General features: G+C 40.5%; 1 protein-coding gene across 3 annotated transcripts in view; it reads right to left on the bottom strand.

Moving 5' to 3' along the window:
• Positions 1-10,631, bottom strand: part of MYOM1 (myomesin 1) — a 136,227-nt gene extending 125,596 nt beyond the window's left edge. Inside the window, exon 1 of one of the 3 annotated variants that reach the window (XM_077492520.1) lies at positions 10,476-10,631. The gene's annotated coding sequence lies outside the window, so the exon portion shown is untranslated. The remainder of the gene's footprint in view (positions 1-10,475) is intronic. The other 2 variants (XM_077492522.1, XM_077492521.1) reach the window with 2 other exon arrangements.
• Between the last annotated feature and the right edge of the window lie 12,456 nt (positions 10,632-23,087).

Genomic DNA, 23,087 nt, shown 5'->3' with positions numbered 1-23,087 from the left:
ATGTCTGAGGAGTTCTCTACAGGTGGAGAACAGAAGCTGAAGCCATCATTTACCAATCTCATTCACATTCATGCAACAGGGAGTTGGTGTCTGGGTGCAGATGGTCACCATTTTCTTGAAACGTAAAAACATGTTTGATCAACAATCTTTTCAAACAAATGATCTAATTTAGAATTCACTCAGCAATAGTTGTTGAAAGAGCATAAAAATACATTTTCTGAACACAAAATAGATGTGTACAAACCAACTACAGTGCCTTAAAAAAGTATTCATACCTCTTGAAATTTTTCACATTTTGTCATGTTACAACCAAAAGCGTAAAATGTATTTTATTGGGATTTTATGTGATAGACCATTGATATGCAATTAGCGGACCTTCAGCTGTTGCTAAACTATAAGTCAAATCATGCCTCTGTCCATTTTGCTTGGGGCCAAATTCCTTTAAACGGCCCTGAGTACACCCCTCACATTTTTGTAAATATTTTATTATATCTTTTCATGTGAAAACACTGAAGAAATGACACTCTGAACAGCTTCCCTGTCCCTGCTGAAGAAAAGCATCCTTACAACATGATGCTGCCACCACCATGTTTCACAGTGGGTATGGTGTTTTCAGGGGGATGTGCAGTGTTAGTTTTCTGCCATACATAGCATTTTGATTTTAGGTCAACAAGATAAATTTTGGTCTCATCTGACCAGAGCATCTTCTTCCACATATTTCCTTGTTTGCTGTGTGCCCCACATGGCTTCTTGCAAACTGCATATGGGACTTCTTATGGCTTTCTTTCAACAATGACTTTCTTTTTGCCACTCTTCCATAAAGGCCAGATTTGTGGAGTGCATGACCAATAGTTGTCCTGTGGGCAGATTCTCCCACCTAAGCTGTGGATCTCTGCAGCTCCTCCAGAGTTGCCATGGGCCTCTTGGCTGCTTCCCTGATTAATGTTCTCCTTGCCCAGCCTGTCAGTTTAGGTGGATAGCCATGTCTTGGTAGGTTTGCAGTTGTGCCATACTCTTTCCATTTCCAGATGATGGATTGAACAGTGCTCCGTGAGATGTTCAAAGCTTAGGATTTTTTTTTTTATAACCTAACCCTACTCTAATTTTCTCCACAACTTTATACCTGACCTGTCTGGTGTGTTCCTTGACCTCAATGATGGTGTTTGTTTGCTGAGGTTCTCTAACAAACCTCTGAGAGCTTCACAGAACAGCTGCATTTATACTGAGATTAAATTACACACAGGTTGTCACAATTTACTAATTAGGTGACTTCTGAAGGCAATTGGTTCCACTAGATTTCAGATATTTATTTGTAAAAAATTTTGAAAACCATTTATCATTTTCCTTCCACTTCATAATTATGTGCCACTTTGTGTTGTCTATTACATAAAATCCCAATAAAATATATTTATGTTTTTGGTTGTAACATGGCAAAATTTGGAAAATTTCAAGGCACTGTACATCCCATTATCACAAACACAGTTGGAAAATAATCTAACTAAAAACTGTGCCTGTACAATTCATTTGGAGTGGTTTATTTCAAAAGTAGAAATGATGATTTCATGAGACAGGTTTACAATAAGACAGTAGCTTGGTCCAGTAATGAATGACTCTGTTGCTTAAAAGTAGCACTGCGTCAACATAAAACAAGAATTGTATTCATTTTTCAGCTGAAAACACATATATTCTTTTGTTATACTGTACACATACTGTGTAGGTAATGAACCCTAGAACCTTCTCACTTCTTCCAATAAATAATATTTTAAATCTAAGCTCAAGCCATATGGTTCTATTGGTATTCGGATCACTGGTTAATACCAGCAGTAATGTCCTTCATATATGGAGTTGAAAGAACTTTCTACTTTCACAAGCTTTCCTCGTCCCTTATTACTTCATTCTCATTCTTTACATATCTCAACTCAACAGAGAGCTATAAACGAATCTTCCAAATGCTTTATTATATTTTGATCATCAACTACTCAACAAACACTGGATCTTTCCAACTTGTAAAATAAACAAAAAAAAATTGTCTGGCCCAGACAGCTATTACTTAAATTAGAATCCTTATAGTCATGTGCCAATGTCAACCTTTCTATTTAATGGGAGTTGCCATTGATGACTCGCTGTAGAAAGAGTATGTTTAAGAACCTTCATTCTTCTTTCTTCACTTTTAGCGAGTCGTTGACCCAGAACACGTATGTGCATATCAGGTGTACTGACATGTCTGTTCCGCATCAGAAACTCTTCAATTAGTGAATCCGGGATCAGAATAATAGCACTGGAGATGTACAGTACTTGTTCCAGCTATTTAACTAACAAAGAATTGATGACAAAACTTCAGAATGACAGCAAAATACACTAGCTATTTCAAAAGTAGAGTACAGCAGTGGCAGCCTACGTGATGCTCAAATGACAAAGTATCTTCAAGACTATTCCTGAAAGACCACCTTTTCGAAGAGATTGTTTTCTTTCCTATAGCACTATCATACTATAATAGCAATCAGTGTTTCCTTTCAGTCACAGGAGACACATTTTTTTCTTGTCAAATTTGTGTATTCGTTTTAAGTAAAGCAAAACAAGCAAAAGCATTTCAGACACAAGGAATGGTACATAAGGGGGCAGAAAGCTGTTCTGTCGTGGCACAACAGTGTGCATACAAAGGTGTATGAGTCAAAAACAAGCATTACAGAAGCTGGGGAAGCCAACAGAGGTCTGCTATTAAACAAGCTGCTGGAGTAAGTACCTCAAAGGCATAAACAAATAAGTCTGACAGGCTGCCAGTCTTCAGTATCATCATGGTAGGTAAGAACCAAAAACGATTAAAGCAATCATGTAGAAACAATTTTCTTGGCTGGAAGAGTAAAATTACTCTATCATGAAAGAGGGAAAGCAGCGAAGAGCAAGAACAGAGAGGTGAGATAAAGAGATAAAGAAGAAAGTAAGGCTCAAATGAAGGCTAAAAGAAAAGAAAGTAAGGCAGGGAGAGGGATATAAGTGGGTAGTTCCCAGTGGTTAGAGTGACTCCAGCTATTCAGCAGGCCAAACAACAACAGGCAAGAGAAGGCTTTACCAAGGCAACAACAACTTGTCATCGAAACCAGGTGGTAGGCAATGCTTAATCCATGAGTGCCATATCTTTTCAAATTTACAAACTTGATCACACCCAATTACTTCCATTTTAGGATGAATCAGGGCCTTGTTCACTCTCTTTTTGGTTTCGGCTATGATAATAGTCAGGGATTTTTAAGATTTAGCCATAGTTTGTTTTGTGGCTGTAATGAGTTGTTTAAAGAGTTTAAATTGGATATGTCAAGCTAGCTGGCTTAAGATCCAGGAAAGCCACAGAGGGATCTGGCTGAATATTAGTCTCAAATAACTGGGAGGCTAGGTCAAAAATGGCCTTCCAATAGTCACGGGCCACCAGACAGTCCCACCATATGTGTAGGTGCATGCCTGTGTCAGTACAGCCACAAAAACATCCCGCTGAGTAAATGGGAATATATTTTGCAATCCTGGCCGCGACTAAGTACCTCCTGGTAAGTACCTTATAATTTGTTTCAACAGCCATGGCATTTGGGGAGGGGGACTTAATGGCAGACCATATCTCAGTCATTTTGCTACATCCAAGGTGTGGCCAATATCATGCTCCTATTTGGCAGCATATGAGGATGGACCAGCATCAGGTTTTACAACTAACTGAGAGTAGAGAATCAAAATAAGTCCACTAGTATGGGGATTGCGTTTGCAGATGCTTTCAAAACAGGTCATCTGTGTGTGAGTGGCCCCTGTCCTAACGTATGGCATATAAAAAAATGAATTTGCAGGTATCGGAATATTTGTGAATGGGGAAGACCATGAGACCGTATACTTGTGCTCAATGAACTTAGGTCAATAATAACCATCACTATTGTTAACATTATCATCAGTAGAATAAATAAACATACCGTACTCATGATAAAAATAAGGTCTGCAAAGTTGCAATTACAGCTATTGGTGAAAAAGATAAAATTAGCAGCTATGGAAAAGATTAATCAGCAAGCTGAATAAAAGTCTGAATGAATAGCTGGGCTCCCTTGGTTATTATGGCAGCCAAATGTAAGGCCTTTGCTATGTTTGTTATTTCTGATTGCTCTAGTGTGTAAGTGAGCTCTGCTTATTCTTTTATGCCAGATGGTGGATTCTCTAACCGACAGCTGATCATTTTAATGGCTCTCACATGCACCCTATCTAGTCACCATCAATTGTGACATTTTACAAATTTCAGCACATACTGCAAGTGAGATTTACATTTAGTTACCCACAATAAATTGCAGGGGCTAGGGATGTTTTTGGCCATACAGAAACATGTCTAAGAAATTGCTTGTGTTACATGGCCCTATGCACGTAACATGGAATATGGAATCAACGTTGTAAACGTGAAGACATACGATTGTAGTTACAGTAAATAAGAGTTAAAAATATGCAGTAGTAACCAATAAGAACACATTTGGCCTGAGTCAGACTAGAGAAAATGTGTATCTGATTTGTCACTATAGATTACTGCACCTAAGGACAAGAAAGAAGGTCAAATATCACAGCCTAACTATTAAAATAAAATGGCACCATTTGGTAGGGTAAACAAAAGAAAGCTATAAAAAAAAAAATAGTGATACCCCCACATGCAGACTACCACTAATACCATTGGCTTCGATACAACCTACATCCACCTCCACTGACTGTCACAGTCCTCCTTTTCCTCACCTACCTTTATTGTTTATAGCCCCACCCTCTCTTACAATCCAGTTCCTGCTCTCTTCATTTCAATTGTATGCTCACTTCATAGTCAAGACAGAACTTAGTTAATGATGCTTTCCAGATCATGCCAAGTACATTTTGTGTACATTGTACTGAGGCTACCATTCTCCCCACTGGTTGACCTTCATTTCCATCAATCTTCCTACATACAGCCCAGCTGCAGCAACTGTATACAATATTTCTCAGACATATGCAACTGGAGACCTCCAGGTATTTCAGAACCACTGGAGGACAGGAAGTAACAAAGCCCCAGGCCCAGTTAAGTCGTAGTTTTGAAGATATCCCAAACACAGGTGAGAATGTCGGGTGGCATCAGACGGTTCAATAAAAACCAGCTGACATTCGGCGCATGTATACTGCAGGTGGTCTGACAGAACCCAGTCATTTGGTGTTTTCTGTCGAAGGGGCATGACTGAAAAAAGCTCTGCTGATCAGCTCCAGATCAGCGTTCTCAGCCAAAGGCTGAGAGCGCTGACTGGAGTGTTCTGGTGGGTGGGGGGGCGCAGTTCCCCCGTTAGAACACAAAAGCACCGCAGGGAGGACATCGGATAGTTAGTACAGCAGCTCCTTATGAGCTGACAGCTTTCTTTCGTTCAAGTCAGAGGGTTGAATGAAAAAAAGCTAGTAGTGTGTCCCAGGCTTTAAGCTGACCCAGATATTAAGCAAAGCATTCTTAGTAACAGCAAACACTCTTGATGGTCGGGTGGTCTATGATGCAAGGAATAGTGTCTCTGGCCTTGCTGCCCTCCAGGACAGGGGATAGCCCAATAGTCATAAAAAAGATAAAAAGAAGAGGGTGCACCAGCATTATCCCAAGGCAATTTATCAATAAAAACTATTTAAAAACTACTCACAAACATGTGGAGAATTATTGCTTGTAAAAGACACCTATTTGGGGCAATCAGTACTGGAACCAACAGTCTCCAGATAGCAAAAGGGAGGACATCAGTACTGCTGCTGGCTGATCCGTTTCAAAGGAGTACCTTCTTCCTCAAAGCCAGGGTACTCCTTCGAAACACGTCAGCCAGCAGCAGTCCTGATGTCCTATCTTTTGCTATCTGGAGACTGTTGCTTCCAGGACTGATTGTCACAAACAGGTGGCTTTTACAAGCAATAATTCTCCACATGTTTGTGAGTCATTTTTAAATTGTTTTTATTAATAAATTGCCTTGGGATAATGTACAAGGCTGATGCGCCCTCTTCTTTTTAACTTTTTTATTAAGCAGAGCATAGCTCTGTCCTGGCTGAAGGGGAAGAACCGAAAGTGCTGCCCCTAAATTAATTAATGCAAACATATATGCGCACAGGATAAAAGTGTGTGCAATATGTACATGTCAGCATTAGGGGTGGAGAATGTTGCAGTAGGATTCAAACGTCACATATTTTGTTTACAACTATTATTTGTTATACTGTTTTATTAAAAAAATACTCTGCTCTGATTAAATACTTGTCTGGCCCCTTGTGAGCTTTCAGGGTCAAGACAAGCTCATACTATAGAGTGCACACTTTTCTTTAGTATTCTATCCTCTTTTTCTATTCTTTTCTTTGGCCTACCCGCTTCTTTATACTCTCTCTGCAGCGCCAGTGAGATGGACGTTATGAAATCTACAACAATGAGTATAACATTAAAGGGAAGGCTATAATACCCTGTTCAAATGCTGAATTTAGAGTCTGTATTTCAAGACCACACTGATCCCATGATGAATGGGACAGAGGATACTGGCCTCCCGGTTACGTTACCATGGTTTTCCCCCTCCTTCCTCCTATGGACTGTGGGGGAGTGACGGGGAAACCATAAGATACTTATTGTTACCTCTAGGGTGCAGAAATGTTGTTTTGTTGTGTAATTTCTTTTTTCTATCCCTGATATGGAGTAACAAGTTGTAACGGGTGTGCAGGTCATAAGATGTTAAAATTTCTTCCCGAAATGTTCACTGTACTGCAATACAGATATATGATGCACTGTTAAATCTCTTAACTTTTTATTTGTCTTGTAAATTTCAATAAAAATCATTGAAACAGAAAAAAAACTCTGTTTTACATATAGGCTGACAAATACAACGAAAATTAAAAAAAGGGAGCTTCTTTCCTATTTTTTCAATTAATGTAATAATATTTTAATAATTCAGCTATATTTCCTGGTTATACAGTTACAGCATTAAAAAGATGGCATCACCTGCAGGCAAAAAGCTATTCTTTTTATCAATGAAATGTCTAGCCTATATGTGATCACTGTGTCAAAGGTGACATAGTAATCGCATTATCGAGAACCACTCTGATTGGTTTCTGAGCATTAGAGACTCTGGCCAGTAGGCCAAAGTAAAGTTTCGGCAGCTGGCTTTCAAAGGAAAAGTTGCCTGTTAATAGAACAGTTCATCATACTGACCAAACACCAGCAATTTTGTTGCAAGTTGACTAGATCAAAGCAACCTACCACCAATGGTGTTGATAAAATCCAAGTTAGAATGTTGATGGCATTAACATGGATGTTCCTATCAGCATTACTTTAGAAGAATAATAGCAATTAGTCAGGATAGTCCTTCCTGGACAACTGTTTCCAACCCTCAGATTGGTTTTGAGGGAGGAGGGAGGGTCCGTAGACTATTGATTGTCTATAGAAGTATGGACATCTCCTAGTCCTATTTTAATTGGATGAATTGATTATCTCATACTATGGGCATTTTAACAAAGAAATAAAAACAAACCTCTTGTTAGTAAGCAGTGACGTTTTCTCAGAATTGTGCCTATATATTATGGTTCCACACCTTCAAATCTAATAAAACACTGAAGCATTAAGCTTTCAACAGAAAACTTTTAAGCACTTCTTATGTATCACAGAAACAATGTTTCCTGGGCAATCAGATGACTTTAAATTATAATTGTGTTTTATTTGTGGAAACTAGTGGGATGCAGGTGCCTGGGCAAAGGCCCGATGGGTTTTGAGCATGCAGGCAATATATGAGCAGACACAGTGCAGCAAATCTTTCAAATATGGCAAGGCACTCCAAAAATTGCAAGATTAACTTTGCGCTACCTACCACCATAGCCTTAAAATTGGTGTACAATCTGACTGCATTGGGTAGAACAGGTGACTGTCATTATGGGTTCATTGGCTGCTTTTTGTGGCTCAGCAATTGTATTTCCTGATCAACAATCCTTCATAAGTTTTAAGAATTGTGATTACCATAATCAAGAAGTCACATTTAATTCATTCAGTTTTCCAGATCATTTCCTTTCCACTGCTCATTTTTAACAGAACACAACTAATCAAGCACATATGTTATACAGATACAGTATGGGTGTCTTGTGTTTTTGTTCTCCCAGAACTGAAAATTCAGTGTTATGTAGACTCCAAACACAATGGCTTCAGAACAGACAACCATAGAGTAGAAAGTTTAGGCTACCCATCTACTGCTCTGGACACTTCCATTTAAGTTGAAAAGTCATAGCCACAGAACCCTAATCTTGACCAACATTATATCAATGGCCAAGATAAATGTGAAATGACCAAGAAACTTTTCCAATGATAACGCTAGGTTCACATTGCAGCAATGAGGGAACGGCACGAATCCGCGGCGGGTTCCCGCATCGCATACCTCCCGACGGCAGTTCACACTGCCCTATGCGAACTGCTGGGAGTGTCAGTGAAACGTTAATGACACCCCCAGATCAGTTCGCATATCGCAGTGCGATCTGCAAACTCGGACAGGAATCGGATTGCATGGTGTGAACACCCATGCGATCCGATTCTGCTGCGGACAAAAAAAAAGGGTCCTGTGCGAGTTTGGGCCATGTGCGATGCGAATTCAGCTATACTATCTGTATGGCTGAACTCGCATCGCACAGAGATCGGATGTGATTTGCACTGCAGTGCGGTGCGAATCACATCCGTTCTCATAAACCGCTGCAGTGTGAACCCAGCCTTAAGGAGATTAGAAATAAAATTGTCTCTGATACCTGCTTTATCTCAAACATAGACTGGCTTAACTGCTTAAAGCTGGGCTCACACTAGAAATGTATGTGTTATTACATGTCACATTGTGTTACGTATTTCATTCCATTGGCTTGAATGGTAAAACATACAAAAACACACTAAAAAAATACAGCACAGAAAGGACTTTTTCCTTTGGAGTTGATTTACTAAAGGCAACTGAAAAGCTGTTCACTTTTCAAGGGAAGTTACACTTTGTAAGGGCATTTGCCCCAGAGCTTAATCAATGGGGTGACATTTTACTTTGCAAAGAATACCCAATCACATGCAGGAAACAAAAAAAGCATTTTTGCTTGCACGTTATTGGATAATGGAAGTCAACAGAGCTTCACTTCATCCATTAAGCTCTGAGGCAGATTCCCTTTGAATGTGCAACATACCTTGAAAAGTGAACAGCCTATTTCCCTTCAGTAAATCAACACCAGTGTTTTTAACTTGTCTATTTCAAAATGCAATCATTCATGTCAACATGTCTTGTAAGAAATAAGCTCCAGTGGGTTTGGCCACTGATTATAATCCCTCTATGTTTCAGTACAGAGGGGTTTTCTTGCTTGCATCTGAGAATCAAAAATTCATATTTCACCTGATATGCAGTGTTCATTTAAAACTGCTTAAGAAAAAAGTCTGCCTAATAGTTTCCTTAAGGTACTGGTTATAAATTTACATTTCAGAGAATCTGACACAACTTATTTGACACAACAATACAATCTTCAATTGAACCACAGTATATAAAAAGTCCACTTAAGATTTCCCTAGATGTACTGGTTATAAATTGGCATTACATTGTTTTTTTTAGGGTTAATTCAGGCAACCAATCACAATTATCTTTACTAAACTCAGACCAGTAAAACATTAATTCTGATTGATTGCAGCAGATACAGCACTTTGTACTGAACACTTTGTGCTATTTTATTAATTACACCTCTTTATAAAAAAATCTTTATGTATATTGAAACCACGTTGTAGTTCTATTCATACAATTGAATAGTAAGTAAGAGCAAACAGTTTGCAGTGGTTTGATAATATCCAGGCCAGTAGCTGACGTAGCTTACAACACTTCGTACACTAAAAAGCTGATTCAGCCAAACTGAAAAAAAGGAACCTGTCCACTAAATAAGGTTGCTGCCTGTACTGATCACGTTTTTTTATTTTCTGTAAAATCTGAAACCTGATTAGCTGCTATTGACAACAACTCCAGTTCTGCACTTTTTTTTTCCAGTTTTAAAATTAGCACTTAAGATAAAAGGTTATAAAACGTTATATATGTAAATGTTGAAACAATTATTACTGCAATACTCAATTGCTTTTGTTTGTTTTTGACTTTCATTACCTACTGTGAAAAATCATTTGGTTAAAGCATCTTCTATGAACATATTACTGATGCCGTCAGACTTTAATTTACATTACAAAGTGGAGATGAGCATAATTGAGAGCTCTGTGGAAAGCAATCAAGGTGTTAGACTACATATTTCCAATTTATAGGAATATTTAGTACAGGTTAGTTATAGCCAAAATAAATTGGTGTTATCCTAAATGAATTTCAGCTTTGTTTGTTAATGTTTCCCACAAATGGTTCATATCGTCAACCATGGCTAGTCAGTGTGTTAATATTAGATCCCCCCGCCATTAGAGGCTTTAATCCAGGCATGTAACACAAGAGGGGGGTCACATTTTTAAAGAATACGCTTACCTCAGTGCAGCAACTTAGTCAGGGGTTCAGAAAAAGGGAAAAATCCAGAATCCAGCAAAGAGTTTGAAGAGACCAGTACTAGGAACTGGACATAGGAGTCCAGTGCAAAAATGATGCCTGGTGTCACTGGAATGTCAGAGCCCCAGTCCAAGCCATTTATGGACACATGTCATGATAAATATAGCAGCATAGGGAGGGAGAGGGACAGACACAGGCTGCTATCTCCTCAGAGCCACTTATATACTCATACAAGTAGTGACAATATAGACTGACTATGAAAGCTCAAAGAAATCAACAAAGCTCTACTCTCTGGTAGAATAGAAATACAAGGGCAGTCCTGCTACAATAGATGTTCTAGTTTATTCTGGACTCTGAGGTCATGTTATAAACCCCATCTGTTGGTGACACTGTAGTGAAAGTTCTTAACTGACAGACCATGGCCTGAGATTTTCACACTTAACATGAGGATACCCTCCTGTAATACCCAGAAAGCATTGGGAACTGGCATGTAGACCACACAGAGAAGCCCAAAATAGAGACCTTCGTAAGCAAAGATCTTCTTAGAGGTTTACAAACTTTTTCTGAAGGTCACTTGTATTTTGCTGTGTAAAATCTTATTCATGCATATCATAAATGCATGTAAAAGAAGATTAATAAGTAGATAAAATAAACTGGTATAAATCTGGGCAATTCAAATTAGGTGTAAGATGAAAAAATGCAAAAGACATTGCATATTTAACCATAAGTACTGTAAATCCAAAGACACCGACAGCTACATTTAAAAAAAAATCTCATTTATCCTGCAAAATTTGGGCCCGTAACCACTCTCCTGCCTCCACAAGCTACAAACATGATCAGTGCCCTCAATAACCAATAGCAGGACTCACGAGAGGGTAGGAGTTAAACTCAAACGCAAAGACATAAATTGTATATGCATTTAGAAGAAAATATTTTTAGATGTTTTCATGATTTTGACAATCTTTTTCACTAAAGTACATGCTGTATTTTTTTTTATTATTATAGATTTTTCCTCTAGAGAAAAATAAACAGCTTTCATACTGCTCTGAAGGGCATTTGGCTTTTTTTTTTTAACTGCTTTAGTGGTAAAGTACTTCAATGGCCATACTAAATTATTATTCTGGCCAATGAAATTAATTAAGTCCCAAGTGCTTGACACACCTAAACACGCCCAAACGTGCCTAAGGCCGACCATACATAGTTCAAATTTCAGCTGATTCAGCAAGAACCAGCCAAGATTCAAACCATAAATTGGACAGGCTGATTGTGCCAAGTTTATCGATTGATCATCTTGAGCACAACCAGCCTCCTGGAATCTCTTACGATTATCGCTAGTGGCTGCTATAGCCACCTGCTGGGAGAAGACAATTGCTAGTTCTTTCCTGCAACCCGTGGTTGCAGGAAAGAAATTTGCATAATGTATTGCTGGCCTAAACATATTACATGTGTATACAAGCATCAAGCGTTTTTTTTCTGCTAAAACACCGGCACCATGAGGAAATTGTGCAGGAGAGATAGCAAAAACAGCCAGTATGCATGAGGCCTTTAGCAAATAATTAGTCTGAACCTCCTATGTCTGTAACAGGTTTACTTTATCCACAGCTAATATCAGACATGATAAAGGTTTATTTTATTCACAGCTACTTTATCAGTCATGGAAAACCAAAGAGGCCTTCTGTACTCAGGAAGCACCTTGCAGAGTATTGTGGTCTATCTGAATATATCATTTTCAAATGTCTATTTATATTAGGACATATGGGGAATAATATAACAACAAGGAACCAACATACTGTAGAACAACAAACTTTAAACACGTTGTGCAGTATTATTGTTCAGAATTGATATAGCGCCAACAGTTTGCACAGCGCTTTAGTAGTTTCCCTCCCACACATGAATGCCTAATAAAACTATCACTCCATCCCAATCCACGTTTAGCCAGTCAGAAATACCATGAAGGGATAAAAGTAGTATAAAGTCTCTCTCTATTCAACATAAACCTCTGTTAATAAGCCAGAGATGAGCGATTGAAGTGGTACACCCTTCCTACTGGTTGGTGCAGATGATAATGATAATGCATTTACAGGGGTAGGTCCTGCGCAAATCGTGCCACTCAAATAAAATACACAAATTCAAAATAATATAAATATGTGCATACATACAATGCTGTGAAAAAAACAAAAAAAAACAAATATAGTCCAAAAAACAGCACGCATAAAAATATATAAAAAATAGATAAAAAATGGAAAAAAGGTTTAATGATAGAACAATAATAAAATGTCCGCTACTCAAGGCTCCCAGAACTCTCACCTTTAAACGAAGTGAATAAGCAAATCAAACAAACTCCAGGATTCTCTTATTTTATTCATAAATAATAAATAATAGCCATCAGGAAATCCAAAGGAGGGATGTAATGATACAATTCCGCCACTAGAGGGCCAGTCCCAGCTTACAGAATAGGTGAAATGGATCTTCACTTCTATTTCACAGTGTATGGCTCAAAATAAGAGAGAGGAGGGGGAGAGAGAGAAACAGGAGACTTCCATAGTGTAGTAGTTTAAAAAACGGCAGGTAAATTTATTAAAAAGCAGTAAAGACTCTCACATTTTAATTGCAAAAACAAGCACAATCAGGAAGAGGGTATAATGACAACTTCCTCCCGCCTTACTCTACTTCCGGTTCGTCCTCTGGCCAATCCCTACGCGTTACGTCATGTGACTTCTTCGTGGGGAAAGAAGTCACATGACGTAACGCGTAGGGATTGGCCAGAGGACAAACAGGAAGTAGAGTAAGGCGGGAGGAAGTTGTCATTATACCCTCTTCCTGATTGTGCTTGTTTTTGCAATTAAAATGTGAGAGTCTTTACTGCTTTTTAATAAATTTACCTGCCGTTTTTTAAACTACTACACTATGGAAGTCTCCTGTTTCTCTCTCTCCCCCTCCTCTCTCTTATTTTGAGCCATACACTGTGAAATAGAAGTGAAGATCCATTTCACCTATTCTGTAAGCTGGGACTGGCCCTCTAGTGGCGGAATTGTATCATTACATCCCTCCTTTGGATTTCCTGATGGCTATTATTTATTATTTATGAATGAAATAAGAGAATCCTGGAGTTTGTTTGATTTGCTTATTCACTTCGTTTAAAGGTGAGAGTTCTGGGAGCCTTGAGTAGCGGACATTTTATTATTGTTCTATCATTAAACCTTTTTTCCATTTTTTATATATTTTTTATATATTTTTATGCGTGCTGTTTTTTGGACTATATTTGTTTTTTTTTTGTTTTTTTTCACGGCATTGTATGTATGCACATATTTATATTATTTTGAATTTGTGTATTTTATTTGAGTGGCACGATTTGCGCAGGACCGACCCCTGTATATTCATTATTTGATAGTTTGTGCTCACTATTTTGTCCTGCTGCATTTTTTAGTTAGCATTTGCACTTTATATCACTCAGGCTCTTTTTCACAGCATCTGTGTTTCATTATATCTGATTTTGGATTTTGTTCCACTTTAGTCACTTATTACCACTTAGCGGCGCAAAGGCTGACCACTTTTAATGATAATGCATTGCTGTCTAATCATGGTTAGTAATAAGCAAATAAATTTGGCAATCAGAATTGACTAAACAATGAATTACATTTTTTATTTGCTTAAAGCGGAGTTCCACCCAAAAAGGCAACTTCTGCTTTAAGCACTCCTTGCCCCCTTACATGCTACATTTGGCATGTGATTCTTTTTTGGGGGGGAGTGGGGGCTTCGTTAAGAGGGGGACTTCCTGTCCCACTTCCTCCTTCTACCCAGGGCCCGCCAAGGCGACTCCCTCTAGGCAATCTCCTGGGACACGTGACAGGTCCCAGAAGATCGCCTGTCCACTTAGAGAGTGCAGCGCGACTCGCGCATGCGCCATGCGTGCCCGGTGGTGAAGCCGAAAGCTGTCACGGCCGGAGGCCCAGAGTGGCAATGAAGGCACTGGTGGAAAGGAGGGGGAGAGGAGCGATCTTCCGTTCGGCCGCATCGCTGGACTGTGGAACAGGTAAGTATCTGTTTATTAAAAGTCAGCAACTACACTTTTTGTAGCTGCTGACTTTTAATAAACATAAAAAGTCTGGAACTCCGCTTTAAATATACTGTATTTGTGTGTAGATGCATCAAATCCATGGTAGAATTATACAATTTATGTATTTGCTCAAATCACAAGATTGTATACTGGCCGGAGACCTGCAAATAAAACAGTTATGAACCACAGATTCACCAGATTCAATCATCACTTATTTGAGTTATTATATATGTCTAAATGTACCTCTTGTTCTAGGTAAATGGAACAGAGGAAGGAATATATTTTAGAAAACTCATTAAAGTCAGTTAGTGTTCCTCCCAACCAGTATCAGCGCCAGTCCCTGATTGCACACCACACTATCACAGTCACACCATAAGTTGCTGATTACCGCTCTTACTAGTATGGTGTCTGTCGAATCAGTATCCTGGTGACGGTGAGAATTATACTAGTGTCCCCAAAAATTTGGGGGATTTTTTTTTACCATAGACATAACAGGATACATTTTGGCCTAAATTTATGAAGACATTTTATTTTATTTTATTGGCTTAAAACAAAAAGTAGCGAATATTGGGGGGGGGGGGGGGGGGGTCTTTTTTCCGGTCTTTTTTGTCTATATAATAAATAAAAAAACAGTGGTGAATAAAAACCAGCAAAAGAAAGCTCTATTTGTGTGAAAAAAATGTATACATTTCATTTGGGTACAGTGTTGAATGACAGTGCCATTGCCAGTTAAAGAATCACAGTGCTGAATAGCAAAAAATGGTCTGGTCATGAGGGGGGTAAAACCTTCCAGAGGTCACGTAATTATGTAGTAGAAGCCAAGTTGTAACAAAATCATACGAGGGAAGTCTTACCTGGAGTACTACAGTTTTAATATTGAAGCTATTTTATGTACCTTCACCCTTAATACCTGTATGCTGGCTGAACATATTTCATTTTGCAGCTTTCTTCCTAAATAAATTTTTTTTTTTAAATGTGTGACTAGATAAAATCTTCTGTTCCCTGCATTATTACCTATGAACTACATCATACTTTTAGTAGATAAATAAGACTCCAACTTACGTACTATTAAATTAGGACTGTTTTAAATGATTTTGGAAATTTGTCATCAGTATGTACTTTGTTATTTCTATTACAAATCCAAACCCTGGAAGCATGCGGAAGAGAACTGTTTGAGTGTATTTCTTCCTGGTAAAGAGGTTACTGGATGAACAGCAACAGCTGCTGCAATAGAGAGGGATGATGATGTCAGTAAAAAGAGATCAATTGACACGTATCTTCAACCTAGCGGTACAGAGACATCTGCTTTTGACATTTTAGTTTTTCCTTTACTTTTAACACTAACTAATGACGCTAATAATGTTATCTATAGACAGGCATCCCTGTGGCTTCTAGGATGAAAGTCAGTGGTCTCCCCAGCATGCGGATATAAGTTCATATACCCTTAAAATGACACAAAACTATATCCTTTTGCTCCAAAAATAATCCATTCACATCCACTATTTAATGGCCCTATAATCTATTTTCCATGAAATTATTCCCTACTGTGTTTTTCTGCATCCTTGTAATGTCCTCCATGCAGGGGCGGACTGACAACTCATGGGGCCCCCGGGCAATATTTATTTTTATTTATTTATTTTCAGTTACTTATATAGCGCCATCAATTTACACAGTGCTTTACATATACCTTGTACATTCACATTAGTCCCTACCCTCAAGGAGCTTACAATCTAAGGTCCCTAACTTACATTCATACATACTAGGGACAGGGATTAGACAGGATCCAATTAACCTACCATCATGTCTTTGGAGTGTGGGAGGAAACCGGAGTATCCGGAGGAAACCCACGCAGGCACAGGGAGAACATGCAAACTCCAGGCAGGTAGTGTTGTGGTTGGGATTCGAACTTCTTACTGCTAGGCGAAAGTACTACCCAGGAGATTATGGGGCCCCCAGGCATTCAGAGATTATGAGGCCACACAGTATACACATACATGTACACAGTATACACAGACATGTTTCTATCGGCTGAGAAGGTACTGGAGAGGTGGGGCAGCGATGATCTCAGGATTTTTAGACCAAAAGGATGTCAGTAAGGGAAATTTCAGAGACAAATGTAAAAAAAACACAGATTTTTACATGCTGTCCCTGGTTTTACTGTGGCTGGCAACCCTGATGGGACCCCCTAGTGGCCTGGGGCCCTCGGGCAGTGCCCGAGTGGCCGAATGGTCAGTCCGCCCCTGCCTCCATGAGTTCCTGAACCCTCCCCTTTTCCCTCTCAGTTCTGTTTGTTTGGAACGTGCACACTACACATCCCATAGTCCCTAGTCCATCTCAGGAGCAACAGAGAGTGGAACTATGGAGAACAGATGTGGACACCCTTTACCAGAAATTGGCATCACAGCAGCAACAATAAAGTTATTAGAAGATCTGGAGGAGGATGAGAGCGATAGAAGCTACCCTTTTGTGTTAAAGTGTTACTCAAGATCAGGTCAGGTAGGTATTTAAGAGGGGTAGGTGGAAAGCTGAACCTAAAAGATTTCTTATTTTATTGCAAAGAATGCATTAGGGTAAAAAAAACTTAATACTTACCTGTCTGCACTACCAGTCTTTAAAGATCCTAGTTTGCATAAGATTTTTCAGGACCTTACATGCAACTGGGTAGGTTAGATTTCTGGTCTCCTGCTGAGCAATGTAATTTCTTCCATCCACCCCTATGTCCTGTAGTGGCATAGTGGGTCGGTGGAAAGGACCACTGCGCTCAGAGGAGAACCTTGACAAACGCAGGACTGCGTTGGATTCTGAAATCACTATTGCTCAATCTCTCTGCAGGGTGACTGGTCTTGAATCCACCACCATCCAGTAGGTGTCACCCCCCTTCCTGGTGAATTGGAGGTACCCATACACAAAAGATTAAAATAACATACAAGATACTAGTTTGATCCCACGTAGGACTGACAAGTAGAGGGAATAATCCTCCCATTTGTACAGTGCATTTTATAATCTGCAGCCATAATTCTCAAAAGTAAAGTTTCGTAAAAAGTGGTCTGTGGCTTCAAGGAAAATTCTTATGGTCCTGTGCCCACTCTGATAGGTTAACCTGATCATTCTAAAACAATGTAACCACAAAGGTTTCAGTTAATTAACTAATTTTAAAGAGGAAAATAATAGGGAGGAAGGAAATCTTGTTTAACATTTTAAAGAAAAAGTTTAAAAAAAGGCAAGTTTATGTTTATTTGATTTTGTTTAATTTTTTTTTTAAATGTCTCATTATTTAAAGTGGAACTAAACCCTCATATCCTTTACAGCCAAGGATGTTGCCATCTTAGCTTATGTTTGGACTGTAGTTACCATGGTGCTGCACATGTGATCAGTTATGACACCCACCAGTCATTGTTTGCAACACAAGCAAATGTGGCAGTTATCATTCATGGTATACCTTGAATGTAACTGTTTTGGAAAGAAAAAGGTTTAGGAATGGGTTTAGTTCTGCTTTAACTATTTTTTGTGTGCAGTTGGTGGATAATGGTCAATTCTTGTCCTGACAAAAAGACAGGGAATGAGTAGAGCTGTCCTACAAGAGGACACAGACACCTAGAGTTGCCAGAGGTTCTACCCCACTCTATCCAATACTAAAAACAAGAAGGTTTTGGCTCAGGTTGTCATGTAATAAATCCAAAGTAAACCAAATCACTAAAATCTGGTATAAACTTTTACATGTTATAGCTTTTCTAAGACTATCCACTCAGATTTTATAGAATGAGTTGAATACTTACCTCTCGGGCAGGTAACAAATTAAATTTGCAGTTCCTCCCACCAGTTGCTATGTCACTGAAGGACAAGTAAAACGTGTGGTTCAGCCATTAAGCAGGGTCCCCATGCTTCTCCATGTGGCTGTATCCTGCAACTGGAGCTCTACTAGTAAACAGGACTGTCCAGGCCAAATTCTGCCCAAGCCCACACAGACCTGTCTGTCTGTCAACAAATCCACAAATGGTGGTTTAAGACCTTCACACTCCATCCTCCAGGTCCAAGTCCAACTATCCAAGTCCATCCAGCACACCTCATGCAAGGCTCTGAAAGTCCAGCCAAACACCCAAACACATTGGGGCTTTGGTCTCCTTACGCATGTTTCATCTGGGGGGTCCTCTCTCACTGTGAGGAGAGCAACTCCTTTCCTTAATCACCACCACTTTCTAGGCCAGTCAGTTTTTCATTAGTATTCTCAGATATGCTATTTCCCAGTATTTGCCTAAACACTTTTAGGGCTTGTTCACATTAGTGGCTGAGAGGCAAAAAAAAAACCCTGTGGTTGAGCCACACTTTCACTTCCCCTCAACCCCTACCCCTTTAGCTGCAGACGCAGAGGCCAGGTGTGTAAACATGCTAAAGACCAGCAGGGAAGAGACCCCTGTCGCTTTGAATGCCTTTGCAATGCAGGGTGTTTTGCCGCGCTGGTACATTGAGCAAGGGGTTAAAGTAGGCAGTGAGGAGGTGACTCCTTACTGTTTGTAAACGCTTTCTGAAGAGCGATCCGCATTCAAATATTGCATGAGTGAGCCCGTAAGCTGGCCACACATGCATCTATTTTTTTCGATCAGCCAGTAGGCTAATCAAAAAAAAACTTAATGGGTTTCCACATTCACAAAATCGAGGTGGATAGAAGAATTCTCGCTGGTATGTATTCTGACAGTGGGTACTCCTCTGCTGTCAAAATACACAGATCAGCACTGCAGCCAATTGGCTGAAGGCGCTGTTCGAATTAGAATTTTCCAACATTGCCATTTGAGAGAAGCTGATCATTAGAAACGGCCACAGATTGATTGAAATTCAGCCAGTCCCTGCTGAATTGGACACATTTCGATCAATCTATGGCCAGCTTTAGTTTCTTTCATCACACAATACAGGGACACTGCTTGTCCCTTTAATTCTTTACTGGAAAAAAATACATAAACAGTCTACAACAGTGGGATCTTAAAGCTCCGATTGGTACCTTAACAGTTCATGTTGGTGGTAATAGTTCCAAAACAGAGTACTGCTTTAATAGAGTCCAGCAAGGTTTAAGGAGGGAGAATTGTGGTTCTCAAAATGACTGTGCTATGTCTTCTCCTAATTCCTGGATTCCTCATCAGGAGTCACAGCCCTCTTCCAAACAGTTCCCGACTACACCTCTCCACAAAGGGAAGAACACACAGCTCCTCTACTACATTCTCAGCACTCTGCAGACCACTCCACTCTACAGCTCAGCCTCTCCTACCGCTTAGATTTAGGGGGAAATCCTGACCCTCTTCTGCTTACAGGGCAGGTTGTACAGCTAAATGGGGTAACCCCTTTCAACAGGCCAGCACATCACTAGAGGACCCAGTTCACATTATCCAACATACTCAGAAATTTTAGATAAGAGCAGCACATGGTTCTGATAAGAGCAGTGATGATTTTTACTTGCTGCCCACCAGTATTCAGCTACTTCTATTAAAATAAGCATCTGAATGGACAGGGTGACTTTAACGTAACTTCAACAACCTACTGTAGGTCTCTCCTCGACTAGGTTGGTAGAAAGTGGTTGAGGCAATTCAATCATGATCTGCAATTCAATCCTGCTTCCACGATCAAACCGGACCAATGAGCCGCTTGCCTACCAATGGCCAGGCTTCAGCTTTTCCAGTGCCTTTTCCATTTGCCCACTCCATACCTCGCCAGTAGCCAAGGATTATCGGAGTATCGCAACCTATCATCCCATTAGTCGCCGTTGGCCGGTCCTGATCACGGAGAGGAAACAACTTTAGCTGGTCGAATAACCAAACCGGTTCTTAGGAGCAGGACAAAAAAGGAACGCGACCTCTGGCTCAGAGCAAAGATTTATGGGAGTCAGGTCCTATAGGGGAGGAGTGGAGGCGGGGTTAACCCATACATATACTGCCTTGGAGTCTGACAGGAAACAAAGTTTTATAACAGGAACAAAGAAAAACTTTTATTTTTTTCTAAATTGTTTAGCAAAAAATAAAAATCCCATAGGTTATCAAATACCACCAAAAGACTGCTCTATTTGTAGGAAGAAAATTATAAAAAATTATTTTGGGTACAGTGTTGCATGACTGCACAATTGTCATTTAAAGTTTGACAGCGCTGAAAGCTGAAAATGAACCTGGGCAGGAAGGGGTTGAAAATGCCCTGTATTGAAGTGGTTAAGGATGTGGCATGTCACAAATAACGCATACCTGGAATAATGCTTAATTTCCACAGCCATTTAATTATATACTGTATTTCCTTATGTGAATGGATTTTAACGTTTGTTCATGCGGTATTTAGCAAACATTTTCTGTGTTTTTCAGTAAATACCGCACGGACTAATGAATTGACGGTTTCAGGATCACATGAGATAATTAGGCAAAATGTGTCCTGACACCTAAATATCTCATGCAAGTTCACTCTGTGAATGGAGCTCAATAGGATTCAAGTAAGAATACACATTCCTCTCCCATTTAGACTTCTATTAAGACTCTTAAAGAGGCAGCCACAAGCTCTAAGGATTACATGCAGAATTTGCATAAGGATGCCTTTAACTTTTGTTAGCTGATTCCACTACAGAGACTCTAGCTGCACTTGTTAAATTTACATAGTTACATAGTAGGTGAGTGTCATGGTTATGCAGTGATCTTCCTCTGTTTGCTTACCTCCCCTCATGTGTTCTGACTAAGAGGCCAGTCACCTCCACTTGGTGGTTTTTATAACCTCTCCTCTAAGCATGGCTCCACCCCAGGCCCTATCAGGGAACCCTATATTAACCTGTGCACCGCAAGCCAGCAGTGCTGATCAACCATTGTTTATCATTGTGTGTTTGGCTTCCTGTTTCCTGCTTGCCATGTGCTGTAGGTTTGTCTCTGTTACCGGCCTTAGTGTGTTCCCTATGATTCCTGTCTGCTTGTGACCTTGACCTTTTGCATGTCTCCAACCATCCCTGTCTGCCTGTGACCCTGAACCTTTGGCGTGTACTCCGTTGTTCCTGTCTACTAGTTGCCCTGACCTCTGCTGTATCCCCTTACTATCCTTGACGTTCCAGCCTGCTGCTTCCTTCTCCTGTAGTCTACCGTGAGCGTGAGCTGTGAGACCCTAGGGGTCACGACCTGGAGCCAGACTGCAGCGAAGTCCATCCTCACCACTGGAGGCTCTGGCGAACACCCGCTGGCTCTTAGACTCTGCACCCTGGGGAATCTATGCTCCAGCTCCCATTGGGATCTGTGTTAGTGATCCTGTAGACCTGTGTCCTGAATCTCCCTGGGTACAATCCACAGCAGTCAGTCCTAAGGTCCACTACCTAGCTGTGCACTTCCGACTCCTACGGAGTGCATCTGTCACCTGGTCTCAGGTGACCTGACAGTTTGATCAGCCATGGACCCAGCTGATGTGCCGCTATCCGCTGATGGTCCATTGCAGGGCTTAGTTCGCAGACTTGAGACCCAAGAATCGCATCAGACCCAGGTGATGCGATTCCTTCAGGATTTGGCATCCCGTTATGAACAGGTTCAGGCCTCATTAGGACCCCCGGTTCAACAACCTCAACCGCTATCTGCTGCTGCACCTATCGCATCAGTCGCAGCCACACATTCATTATAACTACCAGCTCCGGCCCATTTCTTTGGGGACTCCAAGGCTTGCAGGGGGTTCCTTAGCCAGTGCACAATTCATTTTGAACTTCAGCCCCAAAACTTCCTGTCCGATCGGGCGAAAGTAGCATATATTATATCCCTCCTGTCCAGCGAGGCGCTAGCTTGGGCTGCCCCTCTGTGGGAACTGAATAATCCAGTGGTTTCTAGCCTGTCTGAATTCTTGAAATTTTTTCGGAATATCTTCGAGGAACCGGGTCGTGTCTCCTCAGCGGCTAGCACTCTTTTACGTCTCCGTCAAGAGTCCGCTTCTGTGGGACAGTATGCTCTTCAGTTCCATATCTTCACAGCTGAATTGAGCTGGAATAATGAGGCCCTAGTTGCAACCTTTTTAGATGGCCTCTCTGATAGAATGAAGGATGAATTAGCAGGAAGATCCCTTCCTGCTGATCTGGACAGTGTCATCACCTTGTGTAACCAGATCGATTATTCGCTTTCAGGACAGGGCCCTGGAAAAAAGACACCAGCACTCCCAGTCCCTTCTCTTCGATCCGAGGAGCACCCCCTGTCTGCTGAGGAACCTATGCAGTTGGGCTGGACAAAGTTATCTCCCGAAGAACGCGCTAGGCGCAGAACTCTGGGCCTATGCCTCTATTGTGGGGCCAAAGGTCATTTCCGTGACACTTGTTCTCTTCGTCCGGAAAAACGCTCAGGGCTAATACATCTGGAAGGTGGAGTATTAGACCCTGAAATATCACTTTCACCTTCTTGTCTTCTCCTTTCTGTGTTACTTCATGTCGGTGCTTCCTCTCATTCGGTCTCAGCACATCTGGATTCCAGAGCCGCTGCCAATTTCATGGATTGTGAAACTGCATCCTCCATGAGACTTACCCTTTTGCCCCTTACAGCGCCATTGGTGGTCTTGGTGATTGA

This window comes from Lithobates pipiens, unplaced genomic scaffold (assembly GCF_037356315.1).
Source record: "Lithobates pipiens isolate NorthernLeopardFrog02 unplaced genomic scaffold, aLitPip1_a1.2 Scaffold_19, whole genome shotgun sequence".
NCBI classification, from domain to species: domain Eukaryota; kingdom Metazoa; phylum Chordata; class Amphibia; order Anura; family Ranidae; genus Lithobates; species Lithobates pipiens.
This window is presented reverse-complemented; position numbering and strand designations above follow the sequence as displayed.